Source organism: Telopea speciosissima, chromosome 9, assembly GCF_018873765.1.
Source record: "Telopea speciosissima isolate NSW1024214 ecotype Mountain lineage chromosome 9, Tspe_v1, whole genome shotgun sequence".
Lineage (NCBI taxonomy): Eukaryota > Viridiplantae > Streptophyta > Magnoliopsida > Proteales > Proteaceae > Telopea > Telopea speciosissima.
The window spans coordinates 47,191,974-47,211,478 of record NC_057924.1 but is presented as its reverse complement, the minus strand read 5'-3'; the positions used below and the strand labels follow the sequence as shown (position 1 = coordinate 47,211,478).

General features: G+C 40.8%; 1 long non-coding RNA gene across 1 annotated transcript; it reads right to left on the bottom strand.

The window, feature by feature from the left end:
• Positions 1-870: 870 nt before the first annotated feature.
• Positions 871-18,452, bottom strand: LOC122640609. Its single transcript, XR_006329706.1, has 4 exons — positions 18,295-18,452; positions 16,207-16,211; positions 9,818-9,821; positions 871-887 (listed from the first exon to the last, which is right to left on the bottom strand). It is a non-coding gene; the product is annotated as an uncharacterized LOC122640609 (long non-coding RNA).
• Positions 18,453-19,505: the final 1,053 nt, after the last annotated feature.

Genomic DNA, 19,505 nt, shown 5'->3' with positions numbered 1-19,505 from the left:
TCCTGTCGGTCTCAGAGATAGCGAGCTCGGAGCGCACGGTGTCCCTTTCACCCTCGGCTTCAGTGATAGAGCCTTTTAGATCCTCTGCCTCTTACACCAGTGCCGCATATGTGGAGTTGAATTTGTCAATCAAATCAAAGGCCTGGGATGCACAGGCAATGAGCTGCAGCCAAGGAGGAATTAGAAAACCAATAAACCGTGACGAATGATAAAAAAGAATGCAAAAATAAGCTAACCCATGTGGTGTAGACTCTTCCATGTTTAGCAACCACCATGAGAAGATTTCGCTTCAGATCCTCCCAATCGGACGGAAGGACATAGCCCTTTGTCCACTTCACCCCCTCCCCGGTATGCTAAAAAATGCTATCTCTTACAGAGAGTCCCCAGTCAGGAATAGCGGGAGCAGGTGCATCGACCAGCAGGTCATTTTCTTGATCCTCGAGGGGAAGAAGGGTGTCTCCCAAACCACTTTCGCTAGCAGATGGAGCTATGGGAGGATTCGTGGCCAGGTGGAGGGCATCATTTGGGGGAGGATCGATCGGAGCACCGATCAGATCAGCCAATGACGGCTCCACATCCACTATCTCTTCTCTCGACGAACATTTGTCAGGTCCCCAACTAGTAAATCTGTGATTGCACCAACAGATGACGCAACCCGAAAAGCACCAGCCGAGGAACGACTCGCCCTCTGGGAGGTAGATCCCTTAGTCCTCTTCCTCTTCTTTGCTTGTTGAGCTTTGGGTCAGGAAGGGACCTTGGACCAAACGGCTAAGCTCGCCACAACATCGGGTACAGACCGAGGAACGTGACGAGCATAGTGAACATTTAGGGCAGCCTGGATATCCGCATCGTTGAATTGCACTGAAAAGACAGAAGAAAAAGGGTTACTCAATCAGATAACGATTTTAAGGCGACAAAAAGAAAAATGCAAAGATGACCAGGACTAAGCCCATGACGGAATAGAAGCCCCTCGTTTGTTAAGTAAAAAACTTCGAATGGAGGTGCTATTTTCATCAAGCGAAGGGTGATGACTAAGAGGAATCTTGGCATTCACTACCTTGATCACGGGCTCACACCAGATGTTCTCGATCAAAAGACCCTCCAACCCAAAGGCAAAAAAGAACTGGTTTTTCCACCCCTTGACCGAGGTGTTGAACCCAACAACATGATGAACGCCAGAACGTTGGCTTAGGCTATACCATCCCCTCCCTTGCTGGGATTGGAGATGGTAGAGATGATGAAAAAGCAAAAAGGAGAGGGGAGGGTCTAGGTTCATGACAAGAAGCATGAATCCTAAGACACTTTGCCAAGATTTAGGGATGATCTGGATGGGGGCTACCTATAAATGGTCAAACAACTCACCTAAGAAACCCTGAATGGCATCCCCAATCGGAAATCTCAAACCCTTGAACAGACACATCTCTTCCACTGATAGAGTACATGCATACTCCGCAGATTCCCCAGACCTAGGGAGCTTAATTGAGAACGACACTGGAAGGTAGGTCATACCTATCCCTATAATTCGACAAATCCCTTTCCTCGAAGAAGCTGAGATAGTCCAAGGCCGCCTAGGGAACATTAGTGGCAAGCACGACACCGATCCCCCTGGTGGCGCCAGGCACAACCAAGCTTGGTGCGCCTACAGCTACCGCGCTCCTTGAGGGGGGCAGAACCTCCCTAAACTCAAGAATTACGGCCTCCGGATCTCGAGGAAGGATTAAACCTCCGCCAGGGTATGTCAATCTATTGGCAGAGGCTATCACAGTCGCATGTGAAGGGTAGTATACACGAAGAATATGATGGGAAGAAGAGGAGGAAGATGAGGAAGAAGTCATCTACACCAAGATAAAAGCGAAACAGAAACATAAAATTATAGAAACTGAAAGAGGAGTGATGGAAATCTTACTGGTTGAGTTTGTAGAGAAAGGTGGGCGACGTGAAAAGCTTGACAAAGCCTAGAGGAACCCTAGCACATGGGACACATGCACAATGAAGGCCACCCTAGAAGCGCAAAGAGTTGTAGAACTTGGAGAAAAAACATAGAAAAAGCAAAGGAAAAGAGAATGAAGCAGAAGAGGATTTTAAAAGGAAAGTAAAGCGGAGAAGGTAAGGAATGGAGCAATAAATGCTCCATAAAATTTGCGCCCACGAAATGAACAGACGCAAGCATGAAAGGATGGATATCAAAATTAAAAAGACACCTTTTCGTTCTCCTACTCCAAGCAACGCACCTGAGGACGTGGCATATGTCAATTAGCCCAAGTAAGTGCATATGTGTTCGTACTGACGGCTTCGATGACATTGAAGTGACAGGTACCATAACTTCACAACATCTAGACTGACAACCAGGACCCATAGCATACTCAGCCATAGTAGTGTGACACTTGGACTGCCAGTTTTTACAAGAACTATAACCCCAAGGAACAAGGAAAGAAAGTCACCACTTGGCCAGAAACAAAAGTGTGACACTTGGGCAGAAGTACTACTAATGTCGTCGCATGATCATGATTGTCTACTGTACTGTCACTCGGTCAACAGTGCTAGTAACTAAGTCGCTTAATCAAGAGCGTTGATGACAAGTCCATTCGGTCGAGGGTGTCAATGAAAACTTCCTACTACAAAAACAAACCTACAAAAATTTCAAATCCAAAAAAAATCATTAAAATGGGAAAACACCATGAGAAGGCTGTAGATATTGAATTTTGTCACTCCAAAACATCTCCCTCCCAACTGCTAGTAATTGGACCCCAAAATATTCCCCAAGATTTTGCATTGCGAAAAATGAACATTTTCCTTTGTAATGACTGGAGGGCCAAACATTGTCAGAATGGGTTGGAACTCTTCGAATAGAATTTTTTTTATTGATTTTAAAGCATGTCCTAAAATTTTATTCGAATCCTGTATTGTTTGGCCACCATGTCATTAAACCCTAATTATGTGGGCCCCGCCTGCATTGGGACATAGGTCTGATTGTGTCCCTGGCCAAATCTGTGGTGGAACATTCAAAATGATTTCCCTTTATATGTGGATTGTCGAGGTGACTGGGCCAAAGTGAAAGCTTTCGAAGGCACCACTCTTAACTAACGAGAAAGAGCCAAGAAGATTCGGAGACGACCTCTCTTGAAAAATCAAAAGTAGCAAAAGTAGGGGTGTCAAAATATAGCTCGAACTAGTGAAACCGAAATCAAGTCGAACCGAAACCGATATGAGCTTATAGAACCATGTTTCGGATTGAGATTTTGTGGCACTGAAACCAAACCGGGTCGAAACCAATATAACCCGATTAGAAACTGTACCAACCTGAAATTCATTAAAAAATAAAAAACATGTTTTTTAATACATTTGGATATATTTACATGGCAAACTAAAACCAAACTGATAAAAGAAACCGATATGAAACCGAATCCAAACCTAAACCGCTACACCCTTAATGGATCATGTTTTGGATTCACGCATTCTCACACTGAAATCGATGAAATCAAACTGAAGCTGGTCCAAACTGACCGATTGATGCCCCTAAGCGAAAGTAGAAAGACTGAAGGCTGGTCATCACTTATATAGGAGCATGAAAGGCTCAAGTTCTCTTAAACGGATGGTCCAAAATCTCACGATTTCACAATTCTCCAGGTGACCCTTCCAATCTTCAAGGTGAATTGACGACGTGGTGCGCTCTTGAAAGCACTCCATAAAGCTTCTTGAGAAAGCTAGGGAAACCCCGCCAAAAAGAATCTTAAAATTTTTTCAAAAAACACATGTCAGAGCAGTCAAGCAACACTGATCAAAGTATTACCACCAGAAGAGAAAATGAGACAGGTGGATGACCTATTACTCCATCAGGTCTATTCGGATCCAGAGTAGTAGAGAAGCATCTCATATGTATAAAAATAGCCCACTGTTGAATGATTAATATGTGGCATGAGACCCAGTCAAAGTGGAATATTAAGATGAAAGTTGTTGTAACCCACTAAGGCTCGTGTTCTCTCACCACTTGATCGGCATAGTGATAGCTAAACTTTCTTTTTTTGTTCCTACGAAGAATCAAACTCCACTAACTGAGTCCGGATCTTCTCCCCACTTGGAGACGAAGGGAACTGATTTGAACCCTCCATGGGGCATGGGTCCCACACCCTAGAGGTGGGTCCCAGACCCCATGGAGGGTTTAGATCTGTCCCTACTGTTCCCCATGGGGGTAGTTGATCCCTACTTTCGATAGCCGCCAATCTCGATACCATGTGGATACTGTATTGGTGAAATAGTACGGACGATAGATAAAAGAGAAAAAAAAAAAATAACCCAATTTTTTTAAGGAAAATCAAAAGCAAACGTGCCCGATACAGGCCTATCTATGCCAATCTGTATTAGTATCGTATCGGATTTGAAGATGATCGATACCGATCTGGTACAATGCACTAAAACCATGATCGATTAGGCTCGTCAGGGAAAACCTGCTCTACCAATTAGCACCACCTATTGGGTCATTCCCAAACTCAAGCTTTAGCCCAACCCATGATGTTAGTGGAAAATTATCTCGTCCAATTTCTTACTCGGCCCAGTTCTCCAGTACCTCTCTAATAAGGCGGGTGAACCCCACCTGAGCAGAGTGTGTGAGCAGGGGTAGAATGATCATTACATCCCCCTTGTTAGAGGCATCGGGGAACTAGGTTGGACAAGGACCTAGGTTGGGCAAGGACTTGGAGGGAATAAAGATCTGGATGTTAATGCTAGGTCCGGCTCTCAATGGACACATTAACTAATTAGTTACTCAATAAAAATCGGTTGGATTTTTTTATTATTATTGAAAAACCAGCTGCACATTGATAAGAAGAATCAGGGAGAGGCATGCTTTAAAGATTGAGCGGTCCTTGTTGCCCGCGGAAGTTAAACGAGATCTCCTTCCCAACAAAATTCAAATATGACCGTTAGTGCTTGGAGGTTAAGCAAATAATCTGCCCGAATCTGCCCTTCCAACGAACTCTGCAATCAAAATTTGAATAGGATTCATTTTTAGAAACAAATCAAAGAGGACCGATCAGAAACTTCGTCATTCCAAATTAGTAAGTAACTCCTTGGTGTTTCCTATTCAGATTAGTATTGGTAGTGTTTAAGTCACCTGAGCGAGAGAGAGAGAGAGCGCCTCAGTTACTTCTATAAATAATACGTACCCATTCGATCCCTCAACCATTTCAGTTACCCATTTCTCATCTCTACTTTAATTTCAATTTCTCTGAATTCTGATCGTAATCGGTTTCTGGTGTTCTTGCGTTTCCTTTCTCTTGCTGAGAGGAAAGAGGAAAGATGAAAGTACTGAAGAAAAGGAGAGATGGAGAGGAGCAGAAGGAGGAGGATCCATTGGAGTTGAAGTTGTACAGGGATCCATGGATTGTCAAGAAAAATCTCACGGCCAGTGATCTCTATCATCTTAGCAGAATTATATTGCCAAGCGATCAGGTGGAGAAGCATGTCCTTCCATTCCTAAATCCTTGCGAAATCCATGGTGTGGTACAGAGCTTTAGAGGACTCAATGTCTGGGTTTATGACTTGGATACAGGCACACGCCATTTGCTGAGCTTCAAGAAGTGGAACAGCAACCACTCTTACAAGCTTGGTTTGAATTGGATTAAGGAATTTGTGAAGAGGAGAGAGCTTCGAACAGGGGATCTGATCGGGATGTTATGGGACCCTTCCACCAGAGGATTCTGTTTCTCTGTACTCAAGAGATCTCCTCTTCCTCCAGATGGTGCCGCTCCTGAACCAGTAGTCGCCACAGCAGCTCCTCCACCTCCGGATCCTGAACTTTGTGAATTCGCACGCAAACGCCTCCGACTAAGCCCACCTGTGCTTGACAATGACGACCCAATATGATGCATGTCCATCTCGATCAGCTTAGCAAGTGATCATTCATACAGTAGACAGTAGTTGTGTATATGAGGATTCATTCATTCATTATTAGGATTAAGGAGTAAAGAAGTGATCAGTAGCGTTTAGGGAAGGTTAGTAGTTCGTTAACAGAGTTGAAGTTTGTATAATCTTCTACTTGGAGATTAATTTCTTGTAAGGATCGATATAGTGATTCTTGATTTTGCGCTTAGGGAGTTCAACTTTTGTTGTAGCAGTGAGTGCAGTTAATAACGATACATAGTTCCTACTTTGATGGTTGGTTATCTTGTTTGTTTTATTAGTGTCTGGATTAATATTTTACCCCATTTTAATTGATTTCCCTAATCCAATTTGTCTTGGGTAGTTTTCTGTTTAATAACTAAAGATTTAAAGTCATTAATAAGGGACTAAGCCCGATTAAAATATATTGTTAAAATCATCTCTAGTCATTGCTGATAATTTCGTTCCTTAAACATGTCTCACATATAGCAGTGAACATCTTTATTCTTTCCACACCTGCACATCAGATTTGTTTGGATTGGTCTCAAAGTCTCAGCCGATATTGATCCGATACGGATCTGGAGTGCCTAGCTTGAATCGGTTCGGAGTAGATGGAATTGTCCTTATTTTTTAATAAAAAAATCAATTTCTATTACTTTTTTAACCTTGGATTGATCAATATTTGGGATCTACCTTGGACAAATCGACACATCTGATGATCCCGTAGAGGTGCAAGTTTGACCCTGTGAACCCTGACCTGCCTTGAGCCCAAACAGGGTCTGAGCCAAATTTTTCAATCCTGAGGGCAGGTTAGTGTTCGATTTTTCAGGCCCAGTGTCAGGATTGGGCCGGGCTAGGGTTGAAACCTTGGGCTGAGCCCGACCCTGATTTTAGCACTGAATTTAGTCATTTTACCGTTTTAGGCTTTTAGCCTTTGTGTTTCGACTTCACTGATTTTCGGTTTTCCCATTTCCAGAACGAGGGCTTTCTTCTTTGGTTACAGAACCACCGCTAGCTAGCTCATCTGAGCGCTCTCACGCTCTCCTCTTTGGGTCCTCTTATCTGTGTATCTCTCTAATTCTCTGAGACAAAGGAGACGATGCACGGCGTCATTTGACGACGACGGAGACTAGGGTTAATCTCATCCATTGTGAACAAGTGTCTAGCGCACTTGGTAGCATGTGGTGTGGGTTCAATCTTTCTAGTTCACATCTCTCCACCCTAATAGAATAGAATAGAGTAAGACCTATCCAAAAAAAAAAAAATCTCATCCATTAATTTATCGTGTCCAACAATAAACATGGAACAATGATGTGCCCATGAGTATTTTGGTAACACAGTGATGAGTCTTGACTGCACAAACAACATTGAGATATGAAATATATTTTTCTTTGCTTCTAACAACACTCTTTCCTTCTCTTCTCTATAAAAGGCTCCTCTTTCACTTAGCCCATATATCTCTTGTCCTACTATGAATTCTGAGACCTTTCAAGCTTTAGCAGCAAGCTCATCTCTCAAGTCTTATTCTCTCCTTAAGAGTAGAGAGGAGAAAGAACCATTCTCATAAGTGAAGATAACATTTCCTGTCATAGAAATGGCAATAAAGGCCAGGTTGTGGCAAACATGGATGGAGGTCAAACCAGATCCTTTCATATCTCCACAGAAACCATCTAATTGCCCGACTTTGGAGACGAGTCGAGGAGGAGGTAATGGATGATATAGAAGGTACATAGTAATGAGTCTTCTTTTTCTTTCTTAATCTCACTTATTACATACAGAGATTAATTAAGAGATATAAATTGGTGTGGCACATCTCCAATGAAGCTGTCCAGACCTTTTTCTTCTTAAAAAAAATGGAGATGGACAAAAATCATACAATTGTAACTCATAACATAGTTGAAACATTAATGAACTTTTGGTGAAATCTCTCTCTCTTAAAAGGAGTTTGCCAACCAATGGTCACTGTAGTGGGTTATAGTATTTTTATTAGTGAGAAGATGGTATCTACCCCAAAAAATAAGAAGAGAAAGATGGTGTTGGGATTAAGGGTGTTAAACGGTTCGATTCCGTAAGCATGCTTAACGGTAGAAATCCGAAAGCAAACCGTTTAACTAAACGGTTTCAAAAACCAGAAAAAAAAGGGGTAATTTACACATACCACCCCTGAGGTTTGACGAAAGGATGATTTTACCCTCCAGTTTTGGAAAATTTTGCGTACTCCCCTGAGGTTTACAAACGGTAACAAATAAATCCATTCCGTCAGTTCATGACTAACACTGTTAAAATCAAAAGTTAAAGTGACAAAAATGCCCCTTCAAAAAAAAAAAAACCTGCAACTCATCTTCCCCAAATCGATTGGAGAAAGATGAGTTGCAGGCTATAGATAGAAGGTCTGTCCATTAGAACAGCAAGCCCAGCTTTATCTCAACAAGGGAGCAACTTCAACCAGGGAGTTAGGTTCTCTGTAAAAACAACCTCCCGTGGCAGAGCACCATATCTAAGGGTACCCGAGAACGGTCGAAAACCCCAATGTGGAGAAGCATAAGCAGTAGATGATTCCAAGCCCAAAAGCAAATACATCTTTTCTATTTATTTTTTGGGTAATTTACACATACCACCCCTGAGGTTTAAAGAAAGTATGATTTTACCCCCCAATTTTTGAAAATTCTGCGTACCCCCCCTAAGGTTTACAAACGTTAACAAATAAACCCATTCCATTAGTTTATGACTAACAGTGTTAAAATCAAAGGGTAAAGTTACAAAAATACCCCTTCAAGAAAAAGAAAAAAAAACCTGCAACTCATCTTCCCCAAATCGATTGGGGAAGATGAGTTGCAGATATCCTTAAGTCTTGAATGTGCTAGGGTTTTGGTTCCAGAAATGGCGTTTTTGAATAAACTATCATGGCAAAGAACGAGAATTGATCGCAAAAGCAAAAACGAATTGATTCTTCCTCTTTAGCTTTTGATCATCGCAAGAAAAACTCGACGGAGATATGCTCGGATCATAGTACTATATCTCGCGATATATCGGTATCTCGGGCCTACCGAGATATCCGAAATATCCGAGATATCGCGAATATGACCGAAATATTGCATTTTTCTGCAATATTTCGGGGTCCATCTCGGGGTTTTTGGCCATATCTAGGCCTGAAACTTCATGGACAGCCTTATTTAAGCTTAATAAACACATTTAAACTATAAAATTGTAAAAATGTGAATTCAAATTGGTGTTTTGGGCTTGCACCCTTGATTGACATACGGTCACCGACCCTAATGTATAAATAGTTAAATACACATAGATTAGGCGAGTTAATATTTAATAATAGTATTTAACTTCATCACATATCAAGTTAAAGCCAATACACATTGATGAGTGCCATGATTCTCATAAACTCCATAATATTCAATAACTCGCTTAAAGCCTTAAAGGCAATACACTAAGTGTCAAAGTTAGTAAGTCACAAGACTCGCAACTCGCAAGTCACAACTCACAAGTTCATAGATCAATGAAATCACAACTTAAGTTACAAATTACAAGTGCTAAACTGCTAATAGTAGTTCTTGTGCCTCCTGGATCAATCCCACTCATGCCTCTGAGTCGACGTCCATTGCTCTCTGTTTGAAGGACATATGTGGACCACGGTATAGAATCGGAGAAGAAAGCGAGTGTAGTCATCCACAAGTGTCACGTAAATGGAATCATCAACATCTTGTAGGTAACCTATCCTAGGATATAAACTAGGGTTACCAATCGATCCGATCCGTGAAGAAGATGATCCACGTGTGATATGATGTTGGCGCCGCGCAAGAGGCGATGGCATTGGCTGCATGTATGGTGTGTGAGGTTGGTAGTTAGGTCCGCTAGGGTATGCAAAGATGTTATTTACAAAAGATGATCTAGTATGTCCCTGGGGTGGGGATGTAGTCATAGTCCCTACCCCACTAAGCGCCCATATGATGATGATCCATATCTATATCCATCGTAAGGTTGTGATGCACCATAATCCGATGCCAATGGAGTGGTATGTGCGAAAATTAAAATAATTATTTAAGAGCGAGAAAAATAAATCCGACACCGTGAAGCCGTAGATCGGCCATTGGTGTCTAACATATATTTAATTCTTTACCATCTAAGTCATATTACCCTAATTATTTCCTGTTTTAATTGTAGGAAAATGAATTTTAAAACCAGAAAAAAAAAAAAAATACATATGGAAAAAAATTTCTTTGTGAGGCTATAGATGGCCTCGGTGTCAACATATATTAATATCATCACCATCCAACAAAATTTGTACATAGTCTTTTCAAAAAATAGTTTTAGAGGAATAGAATTTACCTTAAATAGTGGAAAAAAGCTTGGATGATGAGTTTAGATGACCCTCCGATGAGTTTACCGGGAAAATCCGACAACAATGTGCTTGAACAATGGCTAGAGTGTTGGATGAGAGCTTGGAAGAGTGGAAGAATAGGCAAAAGATTGAAATTCCTTAGCAAATGCAGCTCTCGGTGAAATATGGACCGAAATTTACGAAATTGTATAACCCCCTTCACGTGACACTTTAAGCCAAAAACATATTTCGTCGATATCTCCGAGATATCGAGATATTGTCGATATCTCACGGATTTCGATATCTCCGATATCTCACGATATCGACAAATATGATATTTTCATTTGACCGATTTTCTATATCGTGATATCCAAGAAAAACTTGACGGAGATATGGTCGGATATGGATGAGATTCCTCAGGATTCCGTTGGGAAAGCTTTGGTTTCGGTTGGAAAATCTGTCTAATCATCCTCGGAGACTTGGTCAGATGTCTCTTGCTTGACATATTCCAACGAGAAAGCCAAAACAGAGCTCTCTGTTTCCTCTCGTTTCACCGCCAGAACATTTTTCCTTTATAATTCTCTAATTTCATAATAATTTCTTTTAAGTCTATACCTATCAAAAAAAATATATATATCTTTTAAGTCTAAGATTATATGCTATTCGATTGCTCCATCCATGGTTTCTAATGGAACATCTCCGGTGAGCTTCCGGTGTTAAATTATGACTGATATGGATTTCTTAGGTGTGGTTGAGGATTTTGGTTTCAGTTGCAAATTGGGTTTCTTCTATTTCTTAGAGATTAGATCTTTTTTCGGGTTGATTTCCTTCATTCTCCCCCTCTCCCCCTTTTCTGATGTTGCAGAGAGCAGAAACTGAGAACAGCTTGGAGAAAATCCAGACGATTTCCTCAGTCCTTGTGCAGGAAGATGCAGGCAGTCCGATCTTAAAGTCTATTAAGCGCAAGATGAATGGTAAGTGGGTGACGGTGAAGCCATTCCCTGATTCTTATATCATCAACGTTGGTGAAATTATTCAGGTGATGTACATGACAAATTGTTTCTCTCCTTCTTGACCTTTTTCTTGGGTGTGCATGTATGACCAACTGTAACTACAGATTGTAGCTAAATGGAAGTAGATTTCAACCTTCAACAGGTCTGGAGCAATGACAGTTACGACTTACGAGAGCGTGGAGCACAGGGTTCTAGTAAACTCAGAGAGGGAGAGGTTGTCTATTCCATTCTTAATCAACCCTTTACATTACGTGATGAGAAACCCTTTGCAGCAGCTGGTAGATAAGGAGAAGCAACCTGCCAAGTATAAGGAATATAACTGGGGAAAGTTCTTCGGTATGAGGAAGCTTAGCAATTCCAAGAATCAACCCCGAAATCAATTCGTTTTTGCTTCTGCGATCGATTGTCGTTCTTTGCCATGATAGTTTATTCAAAAACACCATTTCCGGAACCAAAACCCTAGCACATTCAAGACTCAAGGATATTTGCAACTCATCTTCCCCAATCGACTTGGGGAAGATGAATTGCAGGTTTTTTTTTTTTATTCTTGAAGGGGTATTTTTGTAACTTTACCCTTTGATTTTAACACTGTTAGTCATAAACTAACGGAATGGGTTTATTTGTTAACGTTTGAAAACCTTAGGAGGGTATGCAGAACTTTCAAAAATTGGGAGGTAAAATCATACTTTCGTTAAACCTCAGGGGTGGTATGTGTAAATTACCCTTATTATTTTTTTTTTTTTATCATTTTCATTCTAAAAACCCTCATCCCACCATCACCGATTCTCCTCTCCATTTCTTTTCACTTCTAATCTAACCCACATCCTTGTCTAAACAAAACCCCAATCTGAATTCCAGCCATGACCACACCCCATCCTCAACTAATCTATCATTTCTGATCCCATCATGTCTTTGATTTCCTTTTCCATTTTCCCTCCCAATAACCATTGGATCCCTATTTCTCATCCCACCATCACCGATTCTCCTCTCCATTTCTTTTCACTTCTAATCTAACCCACATCCTTGTCTAAACAAAACCCCAATCTGAATTCCAGCCATGACCACACCCCATCCTCAACTAATCTATCATTTCTAATCCCATCATGTCTTTGATTTCCTTTTCCATTTTCCCTCCCAATAACCATTGGATCCCTATTTCTTTTCTTTTATTCTCATTTTTCCAAACCCAACACAGAATCAGAATCCATTGGCTGCCATCATTTTTTTTCAAGCTCTCTGGAATCCATTGTCGGCTGTGGTGCAAAGAAATGTGGAGCAATAAAAATAGAAGAAGATTAGGAAGAAGAAGAGGAAATCCGGGAGGAGAAGAAGGAGATGGGGAGGAAATTGTGCGGACATAGAAGTTAATTGAAGCACAGAAGAGACCCGAGAAGGTGTGGGTCAGATTTTTCCAGGTTGAATCGACCTGATCTTGAGGACATCGAAGACAACCCACAACTCAACTCCGGGAGGTTTCGCATTTGCGGTCGATACAGGATCAAATCCACCCCATCGTTCGTAGTTCCAACGACCTTGCGTGAATGACAACTCCATCTCACGAATCCAGAATTTTTTAACCTAATCAAAGCAGCATAAAATCCCATTAGTTATTACTCTTTGAACTTAAACTGCAGTTTTGAAGACGGTAACATTTAACAAACCCTAGATTCTGAGCAGAAATAAAGTTGATCGTAAAGTTAAAAGCAAAAGCTAGAAACACAGATACAAATGGGTTAAAACCTAAAGCAAATGGAAGAGGGAAAGGAAGGAGAGCCAATCGGGATCGGTTCCATGGTGTTACCTACAAGGATACCTGCAACTCATCTTCCATCGATTTGGGGAAGATAAGTTGTAGGTTTTTTTTTTTTTTTTTTTTTCTTGGAGGGGCATTTTTGTCACTTTACCTTTTGATTTTAACAGTGTTAGTCATAAACTAGCGGAATGGGTTTATTTGTTACCTTTTGCGTCCTGTAGGGATGGGGTTGAAGATGGGTGGGGGGGGGGTGAGATTGTAGGAAGAAGATAGAAGAAAACTGAGAGCAGAAAGGGGGGTTGTGGCCTGCGGGAATGGGGTTGGATGGGGTTGTAGCAACAAGAAGAAGAAGAAAGGGAAAAGGGAAAGGGTGCGTTGATGTGGGGTGGTTGGAGATTTGCTGCCACTGCTGGTAGTACACATGGATAGCCTGGACAAGTAGTGAGGTGGTCGGAGGTTGCAGTGGTGGTGGCCGGTGGGCTGCACAGTGGAGCGGTGGTAGAAGAAGACGAAGGGAGAAAGAGACGAAGAAGAAGAAAAAGAGGATGCAGTAGTGGTGGGTCACACTTTTTTACATTAGAAAAAGTAAAAAAACATAGTTTGATGAAAGAAGGATAAAGTTTTGGTCTTTAAAAGGGTATTTTGGTCACAATAAGATTTTACTAAAACCGTTAACAGACTAGGTTAAGTGCAACAAATTTTGAAAAGTAAGAGAGATTTGAGTAATTGTCAGAAACGTAGGAGGAGGGGGGTTGCATATTTGTCAGAGAGATTAAGCGAGGTCTGAGTAATTTACCCTTAACCTTTTAATCACCTAAGAAGAGGAATGAATGTATTCAAGGATTGTTGGAAATAAGGTGACGGAGTGGATATGTCCGACCAGATACGTGTGGATCTATGTGGATCCATATGGATTAACCCATGTTTTGGTTAATTTAGTGGCAATAAGAGCCACTCATGTGTCACTTTAACAAACTATCAATGCCGAGCGGCTCAAATGATCAAATCATAATATCAATGCTTATAGAAAATTGTTTAGACCTAATAGATAAAAAAATTAATTACAAAACAAGTAGATTTGACTTTATTTTAAATTTACTTGTTTTGTAAATATATGTTGTATTTGGACTGCATTCAAGGTTGATTTTGCATTCTCACACAATAAAAGCAACTATCTTATCATCCAAGAATGTAAAATCAACTTAGAATGCATTCCAAGAATGCATACCAAATACTGCCTTAAGAAATTGCCCCATTAATATATGGGTAAGAGATCGCTATCTAATCGCATATCAATCTGCACCAGAATTGAGGCCAATGAAAATGCCGCAGGAGCCACGCAACCAGATAGCATTCCTTTTTCTAATATTTAAATGTAAAATCTGTTGGGGCCTTCTCCCAACCGCCGCACAAAAATGGAACAACGAGATTGGAGGAACATCAGATCTTTATCCCCTCAATTTGCCTGCCCTCAAGTTCCTCAATTCCATCTAATAGGGGGTGAAAATGACCACCCTATCCCCTGCCCAAACACACTACCCAGAGTGGGGTCTACCTTTCTCTATTAGAAGAAATTGAGGAAATTAACGGGCAGGCAAATTGAGGTGATATTTTTCCAGGAACACCACATAATCCCAATTTAGAGCTTAAAAGTAAACAAAAATATAAAATCCCCCTACTAAATGAGAATGGATCATCTGCATGTACCAACAGGTGAATGTACATGTGAGAGTCAATCACATTTTAATTTTGTTTCTATAAATACCTCTCCTCCCCTTGTGAATGATAAAAATAGGACAGGTGGTTGGCTCTCACATGTACGCTCACCTATTGGTACGTCCAGAGGAATCGAACTCCTACTAAACTTAGTCTTACCAGCCTCTTTCACCTAGAAAAAGGTCTTTCTGGTCATTTCGCCTAGAAGAAACTGAAGAAAGCTTCAAAAAACCTCCCCCAGTAACAATATGACCAAGGAGAGAAAGCCAGGCTACGCTTACCATTTATTTAACCTGTCAGTTAAAAGGAATTTTCAATCTTGTTGAGATGATTTAGGAGCCCCAACGAAATCGCTTTGCCTGCCAAACCCACCCACGTACCCCCCCCCTCCTTCTTAGCTTTCTTTACCCATTCTCTCTATATAAAGGCATTCCCCAGTATACATTTCTCAGTAAGTTCATATCTCTAATCCTCTCTCTAACATTGAAACCTTCTTTTAATTCTCACTCAAAAGGCTCAAAACCAACTCTGAGAAAGGTCTTCGCAGGAAAGGTTCACAGAAATGGCAAGAGTGAGCAGATCAGTTTCGCAGCCATGGATAGAAGTTGCACCAGCCCTCTACATAGCTCCCCGTCAGAAGTCATCTAATTCTCTTAGGAGGCTAGAGACAATCACCGAGGAGGATGTGCCAAATGAGTTCCGAAGTCGAAGAAGATTCACAATAGCTTTAATGTCTTTTCTTTTCATTTCTCTCTTTTGCTTTCACATACAGAGAACCACTTCTAGTGTCGAAAATTTACATTGAGGACGGCTAAAGATGAAGAGCCACCCTATTAAAGAAAGTAGATTTTGTTAATTAAAATATTAAAAGGAGTGGAAAATAGCAAATCTCTTCTTTGTTAATCGCTTGTCTTTTATATTGGCATCATTCAATGGAGAGAGGTGGAACAATTAATAAATAGATGTAAACATAGCGCAGCCTGCGCCCAGGCACATGGGTAGCCGGTGTAGGTTGGCAGGGTGGTCATTGCGCCCACCCCCATGTGCCTGGACATAGGCTGAATTTTTATCACTTGTGGTTCCCCTGTTTGGTACGGTTCCCTAGTGCCTCTAATTAAAGGGGGTGGACCCCATCCGGGCAATGTGTTCGGTCAGGGAGTGGAATGGTCATTTCAGCCCCCCTATGAGAGGAACCGCACAACCGTACCAATCAGCGAACCTCAGGGGATAAAGGTCTGGCACAGGCTACGTTGCGGCACAGAGAACAGTGCCCCATAAACTAATGGGAAAAGGCTGGGTATGGCAGCACCCTTTGTGTATATCTCTCTCTTCCTCCCTTTAAGAGATAAAAGAGTCATTTCAAAGGAAGGAAGAGAGAGATAGACACTTAGGGTGCTAGCTTACAGTATATCACTAGTATTGACCAATTTACAAAAACTCGTTATATCTTGGTCGAGATTTCAAGAATTTTGAGTATCTCAACCTGACGGAAACGTTAGCTTCAAAACCAACAAAACCACAACTGCAAAGTTTCACTCAATCCAAAGCTTAGGAATATGGAGAGCTTGAGCTAGCACCAAACCAAGAACCAAAGCCTGAAACTCCGCCAAAGAATTTGTAAAGACCCCGAGGTAGGATCTGAACGAAGAGAACCTTGGCATTGCAATCTCTGATAACCCCTCCTACCCTCGCTTTCCCAAGAAAACAACCATCTATATTAAGTTTGAACCAGCCATACTGGGGAGGGCACCAAAAAATTTCAAACATGGATTTAAGGTCTACCCTGGGGAGCAAGAATATTCAGCTTTCTAGCGCAAAGCAGATCAGCAACTGAAGAAACCCGACCTTGGAAACTTGGGGCCACAAATCGAAGTTCGCTCAACACTAAACAAAAAATATGACCGGAGCTTCTCGCAACACCATTAAACCTTCTAGCATTCCTTTCAAGCCAAATAGAACAAGGGATCAAGATAAAACCCGTTGTCCAAGCACCCTTGAGACCCAAAATTCTAGACTTTTGCGACTACCACTGCCCAAAAAGCTGGAAATTCCAGACTTTTGCGACATCTGCCTCCATGCTGGACGAGGTCCAGCTCTGGATGCACTGGAGAGGAGCCGGTACCCACGGTAAAGAAAGAATATCTTAACGAATTCCTTGTTGTCTATCTAGATGGGAATTTGGGAATAATGAAGGGCACAAATTGAGGAGCACTAATAGATCTGTTTGTTGTTTAAAAGAAGAAGATGAAGGACCATATAGTGCTTGATGGTCCTTTAAATTTTTTTTTTTTGTTTTTCTAGATAATATGCTTTATTTGTGTGAAATTAGAAAGCAAACATGATCATATGAACCCACACGGATCAGGAGTTTACAACGACGAAAGAATGTGCAATTATTTCACTAAAAAGAAAGAATGTGAATTATGGTTGGAGTACCATAGTCATGTATGAATGCATGCCAATATACAAGAGGGTATGATTGAATTAGCCTATCAAATTTGGTACATGGTCAGGTGGATCAGACCATGTAGTATCGGTCTCGGATTGGTGGATTCATCTTAATCAAATTGGTATCGGTTGAGGTTGAGGCCAATCCTGATTCTTGACTAATCCAATACCAATCCACTAGTACAACCCAAGGATACAAAAAAGGTAATAAAACTGATTTTCATTAAAAAGCGAGGACAATTCCATCCAATTTGACCCGATTGAGGGCCATTCATATTGATATCGATCAAGATAAATCCTGAAGACCAGGATCCCAAATCATTATCACCTCCAATTCCCGCCCGCTCCAATTCCCTCCAATCCCTCACATAGGAGTGGAAATAACCACCCACGGCAACGAATTGGAGGGGATAAAAATTTCCACAATCCCCTACTTTTTTGTATTTTTGATGAAAGTGTAATCCCACAAGAATTTTTATCCTCTCAATTACACTGCCTGTACTTGACCTCAAGTACATCTAATAGAAGGAGGTGGACCCCATGTGGATCCCATCTCGGGCAACGTGTTTGGGCAAGGGGTAGGATAGTCATTTTCACCTCTTCTGTTAGATGTACTTGAGGTCAAGTACAAACAGTGTAATTGTAAGGATAAAGATCCCACACTCACACACCCGATGTGGGACAATCCCCTACTTAGCTTATCCTTAAAAGTAAAAATATTAAATTCGCCTTATTATACTAGATCTTTCCAGCCTCTTTCTTTTAGAAAAAGGGTGTTTTCCCCGTTATTTCCTTTTAGAATAATTGAAGAAGTTTCTTCCTGACTTCTTCGTCATTGATTAGAATCCTCAATAAAACCTCCCCTGCATCGATATGGTCCAAGCGACCCTTACCTTATCCTTTACAAAACCTATTAATTTAAACTCATTTTCCATCTTGTGTCTCCACCAATTTAGCTTCCTACACCAACTCTGTCTATATAAAGGCAATTCACAAGAATACATTTCTCAGAAGTCCATATCTCTAATCCTCCCTTTATCTTGAAACCTGCTTTTAATTCTCACCCAAAGGTTCAAAACCAACTCAGATCAAGAAAGATCTTTCCTGATCTTTGCAGGAAAGGGCACTCTCAGCTACTCATCATCTTCATAGTTAACAGAAATGGCAAGAGAGAACAGATCCGTTTCGCAGCCATGGATGGAAGAAGTTGTACCAGCCCTCTACATCTCTCCCCACCAGAAATCATCTAATTCTCCAAGAAGGTTAGACACGATCACCGAAGAGGATGTATCGAATGGGTTCCAAGGTCGAAGAAGATTCATGATAGCTTTTCTTTGCTTTCATGTACAGAGCACCAGTTTTGGTGTATAAGAAAGTGGATTTTGTAAATTAAAGTTTTAAGAGTGGAAATAGCAAAAATATGTTTTTCTGTAAATCTATTTCATTTCTATTGGCATCAGTCAGGAAAGAGTAGGAACAAGTTTGGTCTTTTGGTGGATTTCAAACTAAGTTTGGTCTTTTAAGGGGCATTTGATTATGAATTTGAGATGTGGCAGCTGAAATCCAATCACAAAAAAGATTCACATGTTGCTCCAGATCTCCATGGTTTCCTTTTGCGTTGTAATTTCGCTTGTAAACGGATCGGATTCGGCTCAGATACGGATTAGATGTGATCAGATCTGGATATTCTCTGATCGAATACATGATTCTCTCTTCCTCGTATTCTAGAACCTATTGAATCTTCAAAAACACTAAAAATCATTATTTATATAATTTTTTATTATTAAGTATTCGAATTTTTTTTCTGCACAAATTTTTATTGGATTAGTCAGATTTTTTCCCGAAAATGTCTAAACGAATACAAGTGTCCCTAACGGATACGGATGCAGATCGAATTCGAATTTTCGATTATCCATTTACATCCCTAGTTGTAATCTTCAATTCATATCCTTAAGCCTTTTCAAGTAGTCATCTCTTTACTTGATAGAATATCTTTAAGAATTTTTAGGTTGACACTTCACAAATAGGAAACGATGGTGCAAGTAATTGTTTGAAAGCTCTTACAATAAAAATAATTTTCAACTCGTTTATGTTTGATCTCTCAATATTCTGACATATAATTTCCTCCAAGCAATTTGGTGGGTCTGTGTATCCGAAACCTTTTTCTCAGTCATCAAGCTACCTTTCGCACCACCTTCCTCAGAGTCTGTAACAGCTTCCAAGGTCTTCCTTGCTTCTTCGAGCTTCTCTTGGATCTCATCATCTGTCAACTTAGGGGGTCAGGGTGTATATTTTGGAAACACAGGGGGTCACACTGTATTTATGGCAAACCTCAAGGGGTCACCGTATAATTTTCCCTTTGAAAAAA